Below are 19,552 nucleotides of genomic sequence, written 5' to 3' on the forward strand. Positions count from 1 at the left end.
AACGTTGTATCAACAGAATTAACAGCATAAACGTAGAAAAATTACTTATTATTGACGTATTTTTTTAGAAAAATGTACACCGACTGTTGATAAAATGTCTTAAAATATCATGAAACATCCAATGACAGTTGTTTACAGAAAGTAAGATACTTGATAATACGATAATCTTTAAAGCTTAAATATGGAAACTTGTCAACGCTGTATTTCTAAAACCTGACGTATCCTGAAGCTAAGATTTTAACTGGAGACATGGGTCATCATTGAGCAAAGTAACAATATGTAACAATTTTGGATGATTATTCATGAATTTCCAGAGTGCCTCGTGTCTTTGGAAGAATTTTTGACGAGCCGGATCTGTGTAAAAAGAGCTTCTCCTCCGGGAGAAAATTGTTCTTAACTTTTTGCGGACACATGAACAACATTTTTCTACAACCTAGGAATTTTTGTCTTCAAGCTTCACGACAGTTTTTGATATTTAGGATCAAATTTCCTGAGTAAAGGAATTTTGTCCCCAAAAAGATAGGTCTCCTCTTACAGATCTGGTCACTACTAAAAGGGGCCCGGCATATTGTTATGAAAGGTAGCTTCCACATGAATAATAAGTTTTCCTCCGCTCCAATAGCCTCCAGACTCATTTGGACCACATTTTGCAATTAGGAACTATAATTTCTGACTCAGTTTAGAAATGACTTATGAGCCATTAGTTTCCCGACGCACAAAAGTGTTTTTAAGAATGAGCCAGAAATTTTAGTTCCTAATTGCAAAATGTAGTCCATTTAACCCTCGTCTGTCACATATAAGTAGAACTGACCAGGCGTTTAAATGTAAAACTTGTCTCCCGTACGAAGGAATGTAACTCCATTCCAAGGTCACCAAATTGACTCAAACAATTAATTTATTTTACAAAGTTATGCCTGTGCAATTTTCAGTCACAACTTGGTAAAACAAAATAATGAAAATGTGCCTGTGTAATTTTTATTTTAATTTTGCATGAAATCTCGGGGAAAATTATCAATGAAATTTCCAGTTAGGAAAGTTCAAGATCCTCCTACTTAATATGCAATTTCCGAGGGGACATTTGGCAACATTAAAATGAAGTTACGTTCTTTCATGCGGGAAACGATGAGCTCTCTTAAGTTTAGTTTTACTGTGCCGAGGCAAGTGAACCACCAAAACTTTCATTATTGCAATACTAGAGGTTGTTTTGCAAAACGAAAAAAATTCCGCCTGAGGTTACTGTTTTACGATTAATATTTATAATCTGTCTTGGTGAATTTTGCTCTTTCAATGACAATTTGTATTGAAAGTGTTGATTTACAACATTATGGTAGTAGTTTTTGTGTAATTTTTGGTTTGTTGGGTAGCCAGTGCTATGGGTTAAAATAAACTGTTAACTCACGTTAACTTGAAATTCAGGAATTTAATAGTCGGAGGTTTTCGGCCTTAGCCGTCGTCAGGACTTAGCAAAAAACACAGTTTGAGACAATAAATGATTAATTTTGATTAATATCAGTTCATACGTATGATGAACGAGTGTGTTTCGGTGTGGTTGTGTTTCACTGAGTTTCTTATTGATTCAACGTTATTTCTACCGGAATAAATGATGAAAAATGGACGGCTCGTGCAGTGGCGTGGCGTGCTTTGCGGCATATCGATTTATCGGCCATTTAAACCTATGGAAAAGGATCGATAAACAGGGTGTTCGTAGCGAACAACTTAATAATCGATTTTTTACCATGGATTTAAATGGCATAACAATCGATATATCGCAATTCACGCCACGCCACTGGGATCGCGAGTTCTTCTGTCCTCAGGACTTTTGTCTAGGAGTGAGATTCTTGATTATAAATAAGATGTTCAACATTTTTCTATTGCTCACCATTTTGAGACTTTTCCTAACTTCGAATGAAGTGACCGAATCACTTCCTTCGTCAATTTTCTGTCTCGGTGACGGGGTATGCGTTTGTCTTCTGAAGCACTGTCAGAAGTCTATTACTGGCTACTAGATTCCCTGGGGATCAAATAGACTATATTCTACGATAAGAAAACTACTATTTACGGCTCATTCGTGAAAGTACCTCTTCGTATAGGGTAAAATCAAAGTTTGAGGAGAGGGAGAAGAATAGAAAGAGGAGGAAGAAGAAGATAAGAGAAAGAACAGGGAGAAAAGAGAGAAGAGAGGAGAGAAAAGAAGAGACATGGGAAAAGAAGAGGAGAAGAATAGAGAGAACATAAAAGAGAATAAAACAGTGAAAGCACACAGTGAAACAGTGAGAGGGAAAGCGAGAAGGAAATTGAGAAGGAAAGCGCGAGAAGGAAATTGATAAGGAAAGCGAGAAGGAAATTGAGAAGGAAATTGAGAAGGAAAGCGAGAAGGAAAGCGAGAAGGAAAGCGAGAAGAAAAGTGAGAAGAAAATCGAGAGGAAAAGCGAGAGGAAACGTGAGAAGGAAAGTGAGAAGAAAAGCGAGAAGAAAATCGAGAGGAAAAGCGAGAGGAAACGTGAGAAGAGAGAGAAAAGGGTCTGGTGCCGGAGCCTCCTCGTGGTGGACCTGGGGCGGGTCTCTGACCCGTGCCAAACGCCGGCAAACTGTTGTGATTCTGCACCCTCCCTCGCCTCTGGTTGTTAGCCCATATCTCTTCACACATCGTAACGAGCAATTTAGGATCAAGCGCATCCTTGGTACGTTATTACCTTGGTTGTTAGCCCATATCCCTAATACGCTCGGGCATGGATCAACCACTTCCTCGGTGCCCTGCTTCGCGCGCAGCAGGGCTGTTTACACCTTGGATGTTAGGCCATATCCATTGCAGCCTTGGATCAAGCGGAACCTTGGTACGTTATTACCTTGGTTGTTAGCCCATATCCCTGGCTTACGGAAGAGATCAAGCGGAACCTTAGGAACATGAGGGGAACGATGATCTTCAGAGGACCACTGATAGTAGTTAGGCCATATCCTTGAACCGCGAGGTGCAAGGATCAACCGGTACACAGTGGTCTGAAAATCCCGATCTGTGACCGACTTTGCGCGATTCGCCAGTGACCAATTGCAGGGGTGACCGATCGAAGCCTGGCGATCCTGTTCTGGTCAACCTCCGGTATCTGCCGATGCTTGCGCATTAAGTCTAAAGCCGTCATCCCCCCCGGGACACTTTAGACCAGGCAAAGTCGGAACCGGAGGGTCGGACGCCTCTCAAACGGGCTGGTGGTTGGGGCGATGTTGCAGATTGAAGTAGGTTTTGATGCAGGACGAGCCGAATACTTCACGAGAGTCCCGGGGTCTCGTGGCTCAGGGTATTCTGTTCTCCTGGGCCGAACAAGCCGGACAAAGTTTCAGCAATCTCTATCTCTGTAGAGAGTATCCAGCTACGAGTTTGTCGTCTCACTGCTGGATCGCACGGTGGTAGAGGAGTTCCCTGCATTCGGTCAATGGCGAATTGTTCACTGTTGTGAGTGAGGGTGCGCCCAGAACGCCAACCCAACTCTTCATGGCATGAGATCTTTAATAATTATTAAATTTTAAAAAAATTTTAAAATAAGGTTATCCTTATTAAATCTCACTAACAACAAAGGCATGAGCCCCATGCCTTTGTCTTTTAAATTTCTTCTCCATTTTTCAAAATTTCTTCTCCATTTTTTCAAAATTTCTTCAAAATTTTGAATTTCAAATTAACGTATGCCATGGGAGTTGTAAGTTGGACGGTGGAAGCGTGCCGTCTGATGTCGGTTCCTCCTCGTGGTGGACGGTGGAAACGAGGGTTTTACCCTCGGCTAAACGCCGACAAAATTGGTGGTAGTTTTGGTAGTAATACACAGGGGTCGATACTTCAGTCTATTTGATGTTTGATGACCCCTGGTAGCACCTTCTTCAGATGAATACATCTTTGTCTTATAGTTTTTGACCATTCTCACGATTTCTATAACTTATTCATTCATCTCATTGATTTCTATAATATATTTCAGGAGACAAATAATTATATGCCTAGAAAAAACACAGATGATTAACAAATAAAATATCAGAACACATGAATTAGAGCATCTTAGCTTTTTAATCAATACGATTTTGATTTTGGGGCTAAATGCTCCTTTCTCAAATATAAATTTAGAAGTTTTGTAGTGACGAGCGTCCAAAGATTTGCCATTGATTTTGCGTAGAAATAATTTATCAATTGATCGAGATTTAATCTGCTGGAGAAGAGGAGGAAGAGAAAGATAGAGAGGGAGAGAAAAAAGGAGAGAGAGGAGAAAAATGAGGAGAAAGGTAGGAATCACTGAAACCTGAAATTAGGATCAATCACGCTGAGGGTAACATTGTTACGGAGGGACATTTGAGGGAGTATACTTTCTTTCGATTCATTTCATCAGAAATATTTCGCATATTGGAAGCCGGTTTTTATCTCTTTCTTTCCTTTAAAATTTCCCCCAAAGAAGCTTTTCAAAATTGAAAACTTAAATAAATATACAATGCAGGCACCACTGGAGGACAAGGCGCAAAGTGCAGTTTTTGATAAAATCGAGACATCAATTATTTCAAGTAAAATCAGTCTTACTGCAGATTCTGAGAAAAATTTGCTCCCAAATTCCAATTTTTAAGCATCAAAAAGTTAGTTTGAACTCTCTTTCCGCCATGAGGATCCATGTAATTTCGAATCTTTAAACACGTATTTCTCGAAATAGCAAAAACATGCACTCTCTCGCCTTTCTCTCCAAGTCCCTCACTTATTGTTTTGGCAGGCTCCTTGGAATTTTAAATAATTTAATACATTTTAATACCACTTGAGATATCACGATGACTTTAAGCAATGAACTATAATATTGGTACGCAAGAATGCAGGATCTACACAGAAAGAGGGCTCGCGGAAATGAGGGCAAAGCTGAACTTTTCCCGTGACTCAAATTACTGACATTTATGAATGTAAGTATTATGTTCGCATAGTTGAATGCGGAAATCAAACGCGTGACTATTTGAACTCCGGAGTGGGTATGTGGTATCACGCGAAAATGAAGGCAAATCTTGACTTTTCCCCTGTCTGAAAGTACTTACGATTATGAATGTAGGTATTATGCTTGCATCGTTACATGAGGATCAAGCATACAACTATTCAAACTCCGGAGTGGGTATGTGGTATCACGCAAAAATGAAGGCAAATCTTGGCTTTTCCCGTGTTTCAAGTCGCTTTTGATTACGAATGTAGGTATTACGCTCTCATCGTTAAATGAGGAAATCAAGCGCGCAACTATTCGAACTCCGGAGTGGGTATGTGGTATCACGCGAACATGAAGGCAAATCTTGGCTTTTCCCCTGTCTGAAAGCACTTACGTTTATGAATGCAGGTATTATGCTTGCATCGTTAAATGAGGATCAAGCATACAACTATTCAAATTCCGGAGTGGGTATGTGGTATCACGCGAAAATGAAGGCAAATCTTGGCTTTTCCCGTGTTTCAAGTCGCTTACGTTTATGAATGTAGGTATTATGCTCGCATCATTAAATGAGGAAATCAATCGCGCAACTATTCGAACTCCGGATTCAGTAGATGCTATCACGCGATACTGAAGGAATGCTTTATTGTTAGCTTTTTGAATCTCCAGTTCTTAGCAAAACTTCGCATTCAATCTCGCGATGCGCTAATGATGATGCGCAAAAACCGCGAATTTTTAAATTTTTCGGAACCTCGAGTGTTACGGACTTATTCGTGATTTAGGAACAGATCATTAAAAAATAACGGAATTTTTCGGGACATTCGGCACCTGTAGAAGCAGGTGATAACTAGATGATACCGGCGGAAAGAGATGTTGTTTTCGATTGCACTGGAAAAAAAACACATTGGATCTGGAGTCTAGACTCTTAAAAACATCGACAAGAAAAAATACTCTTGATTCAATCAGATTTAAGCTTAAATCAAGAACCAAGCCTCTTAATTTGAGCGGATTTCCTTATGATTTAAGCTTAATAATTTGAGCGGATTTCCTTATGATTTAAGCTTAAATCTGATTGAATCAAGAATATTTTTTCTTGTCAATGTTTTCAAGAGTCTAGACTCTAGATCTAATGTGTTTTTTTTTACAGTGTGTCGCATTGAATTGATGAATCATCTTGTCATTGTACCACAGCAATCTCAGGGATTTGGGTCATTGACGATCTGATGTCAGTGAAATATGATTATGATACCACTATTTTAACTCTCAGGAATCGCAAGTTGCCTAACCTCTGAAATGAAGGCAGTTGGTCACCGTAAATTATTTCTAAGCAATTACTTGGATATCGGCGGATTTTCAATGTCACAACGGTATCCTTAGCCGCAGTATGTCTCATTGAAGGTCGTCGCGATTTCGTCGCCCCTCTGACATAAACTGCCGTGCTAAGGAAGAACGCCGTATGAACATTCGAGAGTTGCCAAATTTCCTTCGATAAAATGACCATTTTTGAGAACATTTATGAACATTTTCTCTTGAAAGCAGATGATTTAGATCTGGCTGCGAATCAAATTATCTGAGAAATTGGAGGACAAATAATCACAAAGTTCTCTGTAATATCGTATTTTATCAAAGGAAATTTGGCAACGCCAGAAGGTTCATGTGGCGTTTTTCCTGAGCACGGCAGTAAAGGCGTGCCTCAATTTCTACTTGAGCCCTGTTTTACGTATAAATCTATGCTTTTTGAGGGTCATGCGGAAATCTAGATACGCTCTTACTCCAGAGAAGCGACGATTTGATAAAGGTAAGAAGAGCCTCTTTAAGTTAGCAATGTTTGACAATAAGTCTATTCAAGACTTAAGTCTGCTTAAATTAAGAATAATCTCTGTATGGCAACATTGTATCGCGACAAACTTGCGCGCAGGCCACTTTTGTCTGAGCTCCGTCCAAGTCGAGAAAATGATCTGCGGAGATATAACCCGAGCTAAAATGCAGTTTTGCCAATTTTACGAAAGAAGACGTTTTATGCACTTTTTGCACAAATGCTATGGAAATTGAAACACGTCAGTGACATTGACATGGTATCAACATAGTACTTGTATTAACATAGTATGGCACGTGAAGGAGATGCGTGAATTTCATTTTGCAATCAGGAACTATAATTTCTGGCTCGTCTGTAAAAACACTTGCGTGCTTAGGGAAACTAAAGGCACATACGTTGTTTCTGAGCAGAGCCAGGAATTGTAGTTCATAGTTGCAAAATGTAGTCCAGTTAAAATATAAGAAAAAATAATTCCCTGACATTTCCGTGACGAAACGGAAAAATATTCCTCATTTTTCGTTTGGTCTGATAAGATGTAAGTAAGAATATTTTTCATGCTTTAGGAATAATAAATAGAGAAAAATATACGGCGCCTAAGCTTATACGAGATATTTTCTCAAAATTTAAAAGACACCAACAAAAATTCTGATGGAAATTTTGGTAGAGATCTCCGCAAGAGTGAAATTCGCGAGATATTTTCCGAAAAATCCGTGTTTCTCGACTTTCCTGACGATTCCCTGAAACGAAAATCGCTAGCAAAATACAAGCCCCTAACATGCCGGATTTTTGCAGATTCCCTGACGTTTTCCCTGATTTTCCTGACAAATATAATATTATATATATATTTTCCTGACAAAATAATTTCCTGACATTTCTCGGTTCTCTCGGTTTCCTCGCGGTCGCTAGACACTCTGTGTTACGTCATTTTACTTGGGCGACGACTAATTGGACCGCGTTAAACAGAAAGGAACCAAGACACATCAGCTACTGCCAAATTTAACAGGGAAATTTTATTTTTTACGAGAACACATCTAGGCAGATTCCTTTGAGAATTTTAAGGAATTTACCTTGTATTATGGAGAAAATTCACTGAAATTTTCCCAAAAATCCGCACAGCCGTTTTCATGTAAAAAATTAAATTGCCCGATTACATTTGGCAATAGCTGATGTGGCTTGGTTCCTTTCTGTGTAACGCGGTCCAATTTTGACTAGGTCTCCGGGGAATGTTGTCAGACAACGCGATTTCCCTATTTCCCATTGTCACTTCCGACGAAAAATCGCTGTTTCCTGCGGAAACTGGCTACAGCGGCCGCATGTGAAAGATGAAGTCTCTAATTATGTGCAATTACCCCTTTTCCTCGTTTTTCACCCCCTTCAGCCCCTCAGACTCTCTTGGCTTTGTCGCCTTCTCCGACGGCCAACTTGCGAAGCTCTCGAGTTTTCTTCCGCGATCTGCAGTTTTGGCAGGGTAATGAATAAGTTGAGCCTTCCCGCGAAACTCCACGGCGCACAGTGGATCGAGTCAATTAGAAAGGTCGGATATGAAATTTTTAACTAAAACTGCAAATTTCGATGTTTATTTCGTCACATTTTAAATTTCGAGGAGTGCTTCTAGAAGATAATTTCACGAAAAAACTAACGAAACTACTTTTAGAGCCTTAAATGACCGTATAAACGGAGTTATAAGCGTTTAAAGTTTTCAAATTTTGTCCGACCTCACCTATTGACTTGATCCACTGTGCGGCACGGGAAATAAGGAAACGTGGCAAATCTACGACCACGCAATCATAACTCAACACCAGTGGCGTGGCGTGCTTTGCGATATATCAATTGATCTGCCACTTAAACCTATGAAAAAGATCGATTATCAGGGTGTTCGCAGCGAACGCCTTAGTAATCGATTCTTTACCATAGCTTCAAATGGCGAGATATCGATGATCGATTATTCACGCCGCGCCACTAACTCAACACGGAAATCCTACGAGAGGGGGAATGAGCGGGGGCAAATTTGAGATTTTGGGGCTGGGCCTCTAATTTATAAAAAGGGGGAAAACAACAGCTGAAAACCTTGGCAGTGGATATGCGAATTTTCGTAATTTTATTGATGACATTGCATGGGACGCGACAATAGTACTGCAAAGGGGCTTGGAGGACAATCCGCAAAAGTACAGTTTCTGCTATTTCGATAAAGTTTTGAAGTTTCGAAACGACATGGATCCTCATGACGGAAAGAAAGTTCAAACTGATTTTTTGATGCTTAAAAATTGGAATTGGGAAGCAAATTTTTGTCGAAGTCTGCATTGGAACTAGTTTCACTCGGATTCATTGATATCTCAATTTTTTCAAAAACTGCACTTATGCGCGCCTTGTCTTCCAGGCTCCTATACTGTGCTCGTTATTAGGATAGATGAATTCACTGACTTCCTGTCACATTTCCTCAACATTCCTTGATTTTTCATTGATTTTTCCCAGTCGTTGAAAATTCCCTGACAATGGACCAGTAGACAAGGCATGAATTTCTGCATTCTGATACACGTTTCATAACCAACATTTCACGTAGAACACGATGCACACAACGAAAATTACCGAAACCAACTCCTCACGAAGATACTTAATGATTCTTGATGCGTGAATTCAAACCACCCGTTCATGAAAACTCAATGCATTACGTGATTCACATCGCGCGCTAAACGTTATCATGACAGTCTCTGCGATATAAAAGTTTTGGCAACCTCAATCTTGACGCTTTGGCCTAGCTATAGCAAATTACTTATAGGTTGAACAACATATGGTGGGAAATGAACATTGCTCTATTGAGAAGCTTGCTGAAACCGTTGTGGTCTACAATTTGACTCACGGAGAGCTTTGAGTTTCTTGTGAGCGGGCAGTCCAAATTCCTCGTAACCAATGTGAAAAAAAAACCGTTAATATCTTCGTTAGGAGTTAGTTTCAGTCATTTTCGTTGCGCGAATCGTGCTCTACGTAAAATTCTGACTAAGAAACATGTATCAGAATGCTTAAATTCGTACCTCGTCTTGTGATCCATTGGAAACAAACACAATATGGAAATAGTGCAAGAGAAAAGAAGCGCTTTGATGACGGCGCAGAGATACAACTATTCGTACTTGATGGATGTCCGTATTGCATTCGCAAAATTGAAGGCACGATGGCATGATACGTCTCAGTTCTATTCGTACCATGTCTAGTGGTCCATTCCCTGTTCGCCAGACTCTTGCCTGGTGAAGATAAGGTCGCGGGCACAAAGCTTCCTGCCTCATAATCTCGCTGAGGTCGCAGGGACCTTTTCAATCGTTCCTTTCACAGGCGAATTCCTATAACTTATTAACACTGCTTCAGAATGACGTCAAATGAAGGCCTTTCTCGTTTTGTTACTTTCTTTTGTTCATCAAAGAACGAGCTCCGCTCGCAAAGCCTCTTGGTTATTGCCAAGGGCGTCTTGCTCGCCCAATCCCCAGGGATTCTTTCTCCGAATCTCAAGACCGGGTTATACTGCCGTGCTAAGGAAAAACGACGTATGAACCTTCAGACGTTGCCAAACTTCCTTTGATAGAACACGAGTGTCCTGGTAAGCTTATGAATTTTTCCCCTCCAATTTTTCAGATAATTTTGTTCGCAATGGAGATGTTACATGTGTGAGGAATTTGCGATTTGACCATTAATTCTTATGTAAAAGTTTGCGAGAAACACGATGGTGCCACTGGTTTTCTCTGAAATCATCTCCCATGCTCAAAAAAAGCTCTCAAAGTGAGGCCAAAATGGAGGGGATATCCCACGCTATCCTGAGAGTCCACCTCTACATCAAAACAAACTCTCCAAGCAAAGATAGGGAACAAATACATTGACAGGGCTGCCACTTTATTTGGGACTCCAAGACTGAAAACACGGCAACCCTGCTAATGTATTTGCTCCCTATCTTTGCATGGGGAGTTCGTTTTGATGTAGAGGAAGACTCTCAGGGTAGGGTGGGATATCCCCTCCATTTTGGCCTCACTTTGAGAGCTTTTTTTGAGCTTGGGAGATGATTTCAGAAAAACCAGTGAGACCATCGTGTTTCTCGCAAACTTTTACATAAGAATCAATGGTCAAATCGCAAATCCCTCACACACGCAACATCTCCATTTCACCTGAAGTTCCTGGAAATTTCAAGGGAAAATATTCATAATTTGCCTCAAAATTAAATATTTTATCCAACGAAATTTGGCAACTCTCGAATGTTCATACGGCGTTCTTCCTTAGTACGGCATTCCGCGTGGAGTTTTCGGGACTTCATATTTCCCTTGATACTAGCAAAAGGTATCACAGAACACGTCGCCGTATTACCTTTACGCAGACCTTAAACCTTAAGAGCGAAGAAAGAGCAGAGGCGTTTCGTGATGGAAAATTTAAGAGATGCTGAATTGACGCTCGGAGGTATGAGGGCCATACGCACATTTTCATTTCGCCTTCAATTTCGAGGTAGACAAAATAACATACCCAGTATAGCACTAGCTCTCCACTCAAGGATCTGTGCCTGTGAGCATCTTTAATTTATCAAGCTCAATTTGCATCCAACGAACGAATCATACCTGTGTTGAGAATTTTGTAAAATGATCTGTGTCCAATACTGGTGCCCAGATCGAAAACTCCGTTTTAATTCTCTCCCGAAATCGACTCTAATGCGCTAAACAGGTAGGCTATTTTTAAAACTATATAACTGCTTGCTTAACGGTACACAGTAGGATAAAGAAACCAAATTTTGTGTTGATAAGGGAAGAAAAACACGAAGTAACACAAACTGTTGGTTTTTTTTATGTGATAGTTTGCCCTAAGTCAATTCGACCAAATCGTTTTGTTTCCGCATCAGCTTTTCCACCTGAAATCCCGAAATTTTTGTTTGATGTTATGTTCTATTGTTGTGAACCAAACGACACATCAAACCACCATCAAATGCGGTCCATAATAAATCACTCTAGATAATTAAAATTCATATGGATTTCTTTTTGCAATAAGGAACCAGAAGCATTCCAATGTTGTTAAGATTGTGCAGCTTTCTTCATCCTGGAAGAAAAACACGATGATCTATAAACAATTTCTATTTTAATCGCTAAAAACTGTAAATTTAGGATAAAAATTATCATGTAAATTTCGTATTTTTTCACGATTTCAATAGTTACATTGAAATGGATGAAGTTGTACAATCTTACCAACATTGCATTGCCAGTGGCGTGACGTGAATTGCGATATATCGATTGTTACGCCATTTAAACCTATGGTAAAGAATCGATTATTAAGGTGTTCGCTGCGAACACCCTGTTTATCGATCCTTTTCCATAGGTTTAAATGGCGTAACAATCGATATATCGCAATTCACGCCACGCAACTGCATTGCTCCTGGTTCCTTTTTGCAAAATGTAATCCATATGTAGTCTGGCCATTTGGGCCCTAAAAGCTGCATGACCAAACCTCAAAATTACCGACATTCCTATATAGGTACTCTAGATAGAGGGGTTTAAAAATCTGAAAAATGACCCCACATTTTTCATCGACGGCCGGGCCTTCTCTATTTCTGCCGTGCTAAGGAAGAACGCTGTATGAACATTCGAGAGTTGCCAAATTTCCCGTGATAAAACATGTATTTTTGATGACATTCTTGTACAATTTTCTTTGAAACTTTCAGATATTTTAGATTGAATTGCGTACAAAATAGTCTGAAAATTTCGACAAAAAATATTCACATTTTTCCCGGTAAATTCGGTTTTTATCGAAGGAAACTTGGCTACGTCCGAATGCTCATACGCCGTTCTTCCTTAGCACGGCAATATTGTTCCAACACACTGAAAAAAAATTCTCGACGTTTTTACCAAGGTCCATTGATACCTTTACCATCTCACTTGTTTTACCAATTATAGGTAATTTTACCAAGACCGACTGGTAAGCTTATACCTAAAAACCGGCATTTTTACTGTTTTTTCATGTTAGAATACCACTTTTATCGGTAATCAATTCCCAGTAACTTTGCCATTTTATCTCGGTAATTCTACCACAGTCAATAAAAAATATTGGCGTTTTTACCGAGATCCAGTAAAATTACCGAGAAAGTTCGATAATTTTACCAAGATTTCTCGGTAAAACTACCAATTCCATAAATGGTAATTTTACCAAGAAAAAACTGGGATCAAATAGAACCCTGAATTCTTGGTAATTTTACCCTTTTCTTGGTAAATACACCGAGATTTTTTTTCAGTGTAGCGCAGCAATATTGTTCCAACACTGCACCGAGGTTTGCCAACACCGGCGGCGGGGCTACGGATAGCGTGCAAGCTCGCTTTCATCCATGCGTGATTAGTCAAAATTCCAATTAACCGGAGCTTTTTCCGACCCTTTCCCCGCCCACCGGCCCCGCAGCACAACCTCAAGGCAGGAAACCTCCACTCCCGGCCGTCGAGGGGCACCCCCCCCCACCCGCCCCCGCCCCGATGGAAATGTCACTGAAATATGTGTCAATGTCACGTGCCCGCTGACATGCCGACTTCCGTGGCCGGTTTCCGGCATCTGTGTTCCCACTTCCCGGGTATAATTTGGACGTACAAATATTTCTGCCGAACGGAACTAAGTGCATCATGACGTGAGCCCTGTTATGCATGTATTCTTATGGGTCTCAGGGCTCTTGTCTTAATGCACATAATTCCGTTTGGGGGAAATACGTAGGTACATTTCGGGGGCATAGCCGCCCCCGCCCCCACCCACACTCCGCCGGGGACGAATCCCCCCTCGCACCCATGCCCCCCCCATCGGGGCGAATAGATTTACTAGGTAACGACCTGCAGACACCCTCGAAGTTGACGAAATTAGAGACCGCACGAAAGTCGTAATGACAACCGCTGGTGCCGTGCTGAGGAGGAACGCCGTATGAACCTCCAGGCATTGCCAAATTTCATTCGATAAAACACGAATTTCCTGGTAAACTTATGAAAATTTTCTTTCCGAGTCTTCAGATGATGGACCACTAGACAAGGTGCAAATTTGAACAATCTGATACATGTTTCTTAACAAGAATTTCACGTAGAGCTCGATGTTTCTTTACAAGAATTTCACGTAGAGCACGATTCGCGCAACGAAAAATACTGAAACCAACTCCTCACGGAGAGATTAACATTTTTATTTCACATTGGTTACGAGGAATTTGAACTGCCCGCTCACAAGAAACTCAAAGCTCTACGTGAGTCAAATCGCGCACTACAACGGTTTAAACAAACCTCTCTATCGAGCAACATACATTTCCCACCATGTGTTCCGCAAACTATAAGCAATTTGCTATAGCTAAGCCAAAGTGTCAAGATTGAGGTTGACAGATTATTATATAGCAGAGACTGTCATGATAACATTTAGCGCTCGATAGGAATCACCTAGAGCATTGAGTTTTCATGAGCGGGTGGTTTGAATTCACGCATCAAGAATCATCAAGTAGCTTCGTAAGGAGTTGATTTTTGTAATTTTCGTTGTGTGCATTGTGTTCTACGTGAAATTTTGGTTGCGAAACGTGTACCAGAATGCCGAAATTCGTACCTTGTCTAGTGGTCCATTTTGCTCGCAATTTCACCTAAAATTCCTGAAAATTTCGAGGGAAAATATTCATAACTTGCCTCGAAAATGAGCATTTTATCTGAGGAGATTTGGCAACTCTCGAAAGCTCGTACGACGTTCTTTCCTAGCACAGCAGCGCTGGTGGTTTGCATGGAAAATTGCCCGACGGACGTGGATTCATGACCCTCGATGGACATTGATAATGCATCTACTTGGACATCATGGGTTGGACTGCATTTTGTTGGAACTGTAAATTCTAGCTCTTCTGGAAAAACACTTATGTTCACAGGGAAACTAATGACACATACGTTGTTTTAAAACCGGGGTAGAATTTATACTGCCTTGCTAAGGAAGAACGCCGTATGAACATTCGAGAGTTGCCATATCTCTTTCGATAAAATGCTTATTTTTGAGGTTTGCTATCAATATTTTTCCCTGATATTTTCCGATATTTTAGATTAAATTGGGAACCAAATAGTCTGAAAAATTGGAGGAAAAATATTCAGAATTTTCCCAGTAATTTTTTTGGTTATTAAAGGAAATATGGCAACGCCTGAAGGCTCATACGGCGTTCTTCCTTAGCACGGCAGTATAGTTCCAAATTGCAAAATGCAGTCCAGTTGGTATTCTGCCGTGCTGAAACGCCTCATGATCACTCGAGAGCTGCCAAATTTACTCTGATAAAATGCTCATTTTGGAGGAGAGTTGTGAATATTTTCTCTTCGGATTTTCAAATTGTTTAGATCTGGTGCGAATGAAATATTCCGAAAATGGGAGGAGGGGTTCTTCACAAATGAAAAAAAAAAAAAAAACAAACACTTAGAACTGGCCCAAACTGTATTTTACAAGGTGGAGGAATGGTGCTGGGTCCACACCATTTCGCGAGGGAACAAAGCCAAGAAGTTCCAAAAATTATAATTAGAGAGACTCCAACTTAATATTCCAATGCAAACTGCCTGAGCTGAACACTCTTCCCCCCTCAATGCTGGTTTACCTTTTAAAAGGAAAGGTCTATTTTTTATTGGTCTCATTTGCGCGTGGACTTTGGGGGGAGGAAACTTCCTATATTTATAGGCTGTTTAAAATTGTCCACGGTGAGTTTACTCTCTAAGCGGGCTCCATCATGACTGCGCAACTATGATAATATTAATATCCCAATTGCTGTGTTAAATAACTCTGTTTGTATAATATTCCTTTGAAAGGGTGCAAGGTGAAACAATACTTCCACATTTTCAGTTACTTACGACTTACGAGAGCAAATAATAGTAATAATATTCACGAAAGAGGCTCAAAGCTGTAAAATTAACTACCTTGGAGGATTTTGAACGTAGTAATTGTGGGGACTTTTTGACTCCAAGCAATTTGGATAAGGCTTAATAACTTAAGGGGAATAATTAGTCACGAACTGAAGCCAAATTACCTAAAATTTCTCTGCCAATTAACCGCTTTGGGCAGGGGTATTGCACAGTTCACAGTTCAATCTCCGCCAAATTCACGCAAGAAAATGGCGGGAAGCTTCACTTTGACTGATTTGCATAAATTACCAATCAGTAAGTCTTTCTCAGGTCGGCAATTATAAACAAATGGCCAGTGAGTAATAATATTCCGGAAATAATTTTGAAAGGCCAAACCTTGCTTTTTACGAGTTAGCCTCGGGAATGAATGGGAAAAGTCTACTAATTTTTCATAACATCGTTGGCTTAGACATTATCTTGTGAAAATTTCAAGCGAGTAAGTTGGTACGTTGCCCTTAAAACCATAAAATAGGAGCGGAAATTAAGAATGGCCACATTAGAAATACGCAATTTTTGAGTTTTGATATAATTGGTTTGAAACCGACTTCTATATCTTAAAATCCACTGAAAAATTGGAAGAAAAATGTTAATAAGTTTACCAGTAAATTTGTGTTTTAGAAATGGAACTTTGGCAACGCCTGAAGGATCACACCGCGTTCTTCCTTAGCACGACAGTACAGCGGGCTGATTATCAAAATTGATAGACAAAGCTATAGATGAAGAGGAAAAACGGAAAATGGATCGATCCTATTTGGTTGTTATGGACTGAATCATAAGAAGGCCGTCCCTAAAAATGACGTCAGAATACATTTTTGGACTGTTTCTCTCCCATTTTAGCGGGTTGATTGTTGAATTTGGATCAATCCGTTGTGGATTGAGGTCCCTACTTTTATGTGCTTTCACATATTTTGAGACTAAGGGCGGATAACCTGCTGTCATTTTAAGAAGTGGATTTTAAGATATAGAAAATCGGTTTCGAACCAATTATATCAAAACTCAAAAATTGCGTACTTCGAATGTGGCCATTCTTAATTTCCGCTCCTATTTTATGGTTTTAAGGGCAACGTACCAACTTACTCGCTTGAAATTTTCGCAAAATATTCCTCGAACACATAAGCAAATATGACACATAAGCAAATAAACACATAATCAAAGCAATTCCTTGCTAAAAAGCAAGGAATTGCGTTGATTTGGCATCAGTGTCATCGTTTGACAGTGCAGCCTGGCCGTTTAACTCTGAAACATTCTGTATTTCAGCCTTTGTCCTTCGATTTGTGAACTTTTTCAAACCTTTATTTCCTCAGATCAATCATACCTTTCACTGCTCGCCTCCTGTTCACAGTTTCACCCCACCGTTTTTCATGTCAGTGTCCTTGTCGATAAGTCGAGTTAAAACGTATCCGCAATTCGGATCCGTTGCCGGATAAAACCGATATACTGCCGTAGTAAGGAAGAACGCCGTATGAACCTTCAAGTGTTGCCAAATTTCCTTTGCTAAAACACGAATTTCCTAGTAAACTTATGAATATTTTTCTCCCAATTTTTTAGCTAATTTTGCTTACAATCCCACCGAAAAGTTCGGAAAATTTCAAGGAAAAATATTCATAACTTTCCTCAGAAAAGAACATTTTATCGAAGGAAATTTGGCAACTCTCGAATGTTAATACGGCGTTCTTCCTTAGCACGGCAGTATACCGATGCAATCCACGCGTGGTGCTCATTCGGTGATTTACACGGAGAGTCGGCAACGCTGGGCCTCTCATGAAAAATGAACTGTTTTTACAGTGAGAGACAGGTGGGGACAGGTTGGTGTCATGAATGCATCCCCTTTTTAATTTAATCATCCCTCGGTTCGACGCCGGAATCCCACACTCGCGTATCGAACTGGGGTCGTGAGGAAGAGGACGCAGGGGTGACCGTATTTTCGCTCTGATTGACGCGGGAAATTGGATGTTGAAAATTGAAATGGACAGACGAGTCCCCGAACTTATACGGTCAGAGAGGGCGTTTTTCAGGGTTGTGATCTCTTAGTTCGTAAATACAGAGCTTGATATGGAGGACACTATAATTTTTTTTAAAACTTCCTTGAATGGAGATGTTACATGTGTGAGGAATTTGCGATTTGACCGTTGATTCTTATGTAAAAGTTCGTGAGAAACACGAAGATGCCATTGATTTTCTCTGAAATCAACTCCCAAGCTCAAAAAAAGCTCTCAAGTTGGGGCCAAAATGGCCGGGGATATCCCACACTATCCTGAGAGGACACCTCTACACCAAGACAAACTCTCCATGCAAAGATAGGGAGCAAATACATCAGCAGCGATACCGTGTTTTCAGTTTTAAAGCCCCAAATAAAGCGGCAGTCCTGCCAATGTATTTGGGGGCAAATAGGCAAAAATTTAGCAAATGGGTGGTTTTTATACGAGGATTGAAAATAAACAAGTGGTACGGAATAAAACTAAAGAATAGGAACTATGCAAAACGATAATCCGGGTATCGGAACTTGGCTGTTTTGAAAACGCCTTCAATTGCGGCGTGATACCTCACGCATCCCGGAGAGTTCAAATAGTTGTATAATTGCGCCTTAGGAATGTGACTTAAGATCAAAATTGAAACCGCCTTCATACACGCTGGCCTTTTGATTTCCTTTGTCATTTTAGCAGTCGTGAATGCATAGCTAAAATACGCTCCAGCTCCAGCCAATTGTATTCAGCAAATGAGTAGTTTTTATACGAGGATTGAAAACAAACAAATGGTAGGAAATAAAACATAATAATAGGAACTATGCAAAACGATAATCCGGGTATCGGAACTTGGCTGTTTTGAAAACGCCCTCGATTCGCAAATCTTCTGGAAAAATTATTGATTTACAAATCTTCCGGAAAAATTATTAATTTGCAAATTTTTTGGAAAAAAATCTCGATTTGCAAATCTTCTGGAAAACTTCTTAATTTCCAAATATTCCGGTAGTTTATCTGGGAGGGAAGAAATTTCCCGATTCCGGATGATGGAGATGTTGCATGTGTGAGGAATTTGGGATTTGACTGTTGATCCTTGTGTAAAAGTTCGCGTGAACAACACGATGGTGCCACTGGTTTTCTCTGAAATCAACTCCCAAGCTCAAAAAAAGTTCTGAAGTTGAGGCCAAAATGGAGGGGATATCCCTTCCTACCCTGAGAGTCCACCTTTACATCAAGACAAACTCTCCATGCAAAGATAGGAAGCAAATACATTGACAAGGGCTGCCACTACTGAAAACACGGCATAACTGCTAATGTATTTGCTCCCTATCTTTGCATGGAGAGTTTGTCTTGATGTAGAGGTGGACTCTCAGGATAGTGTGGGATTTATTTTGGCCTCAACTTGAGAGCTTTTTTTGAGCTTGGGAGTTGATTTCAGAGAAAACCAATGGCACCATCGTGTTTCTCGCGAACTTTTACATAGGAATCAAAAGTCAAATCGCAAATTCCTCACACATGCAACATCTCCATCCCGTCTCTGTTGGCAGAATATTCTCTATAAATTTCGGGGTATTAAGTTGGCTTGTTTCTCTACGAAAAAATAAGATGGGGCCAGGAATTTTGATGCACTGCAATGGAGATACGTGGTTTCTCACTTTGGCCATGGATATACTGATGTACTGGAAGTTCTTTCTTTTAATACGGTCCATTTTGCGCATGAAAGAGAATTTTATATCACCCCGTCGCATAAATTATTCCGCGGTAAATACGTGATTCGATGGATAATAACTACGGTTTTATAACTTTGCATAGCCCGAAATAACCGACATTGTCTGGCTCGGTTCTTCAAACGTAAGTAAACGACAAAGAGACTTCCCCTATTCAAACTTGATGTTAAAAAGTGGAGAATGGAGGAGTCTCACAAGGAAAAATGTCTCTATTTGTGGAATAGCGTTACATGATTGTGGCCGCGCT

The sequence above is a fragment of the Bemisia tabaci genome, chromosome 9 (assembly GCF_918797505.1).
Source record: "Bemisia tabaci chromosome 9, PGI_BMITA_v3".
NCBI lineage: Eukaryota > Metazoa > Arthropoda > Insecta > Hemiptera > Aleyrodidae > Bemisia > Bemisia tabaci.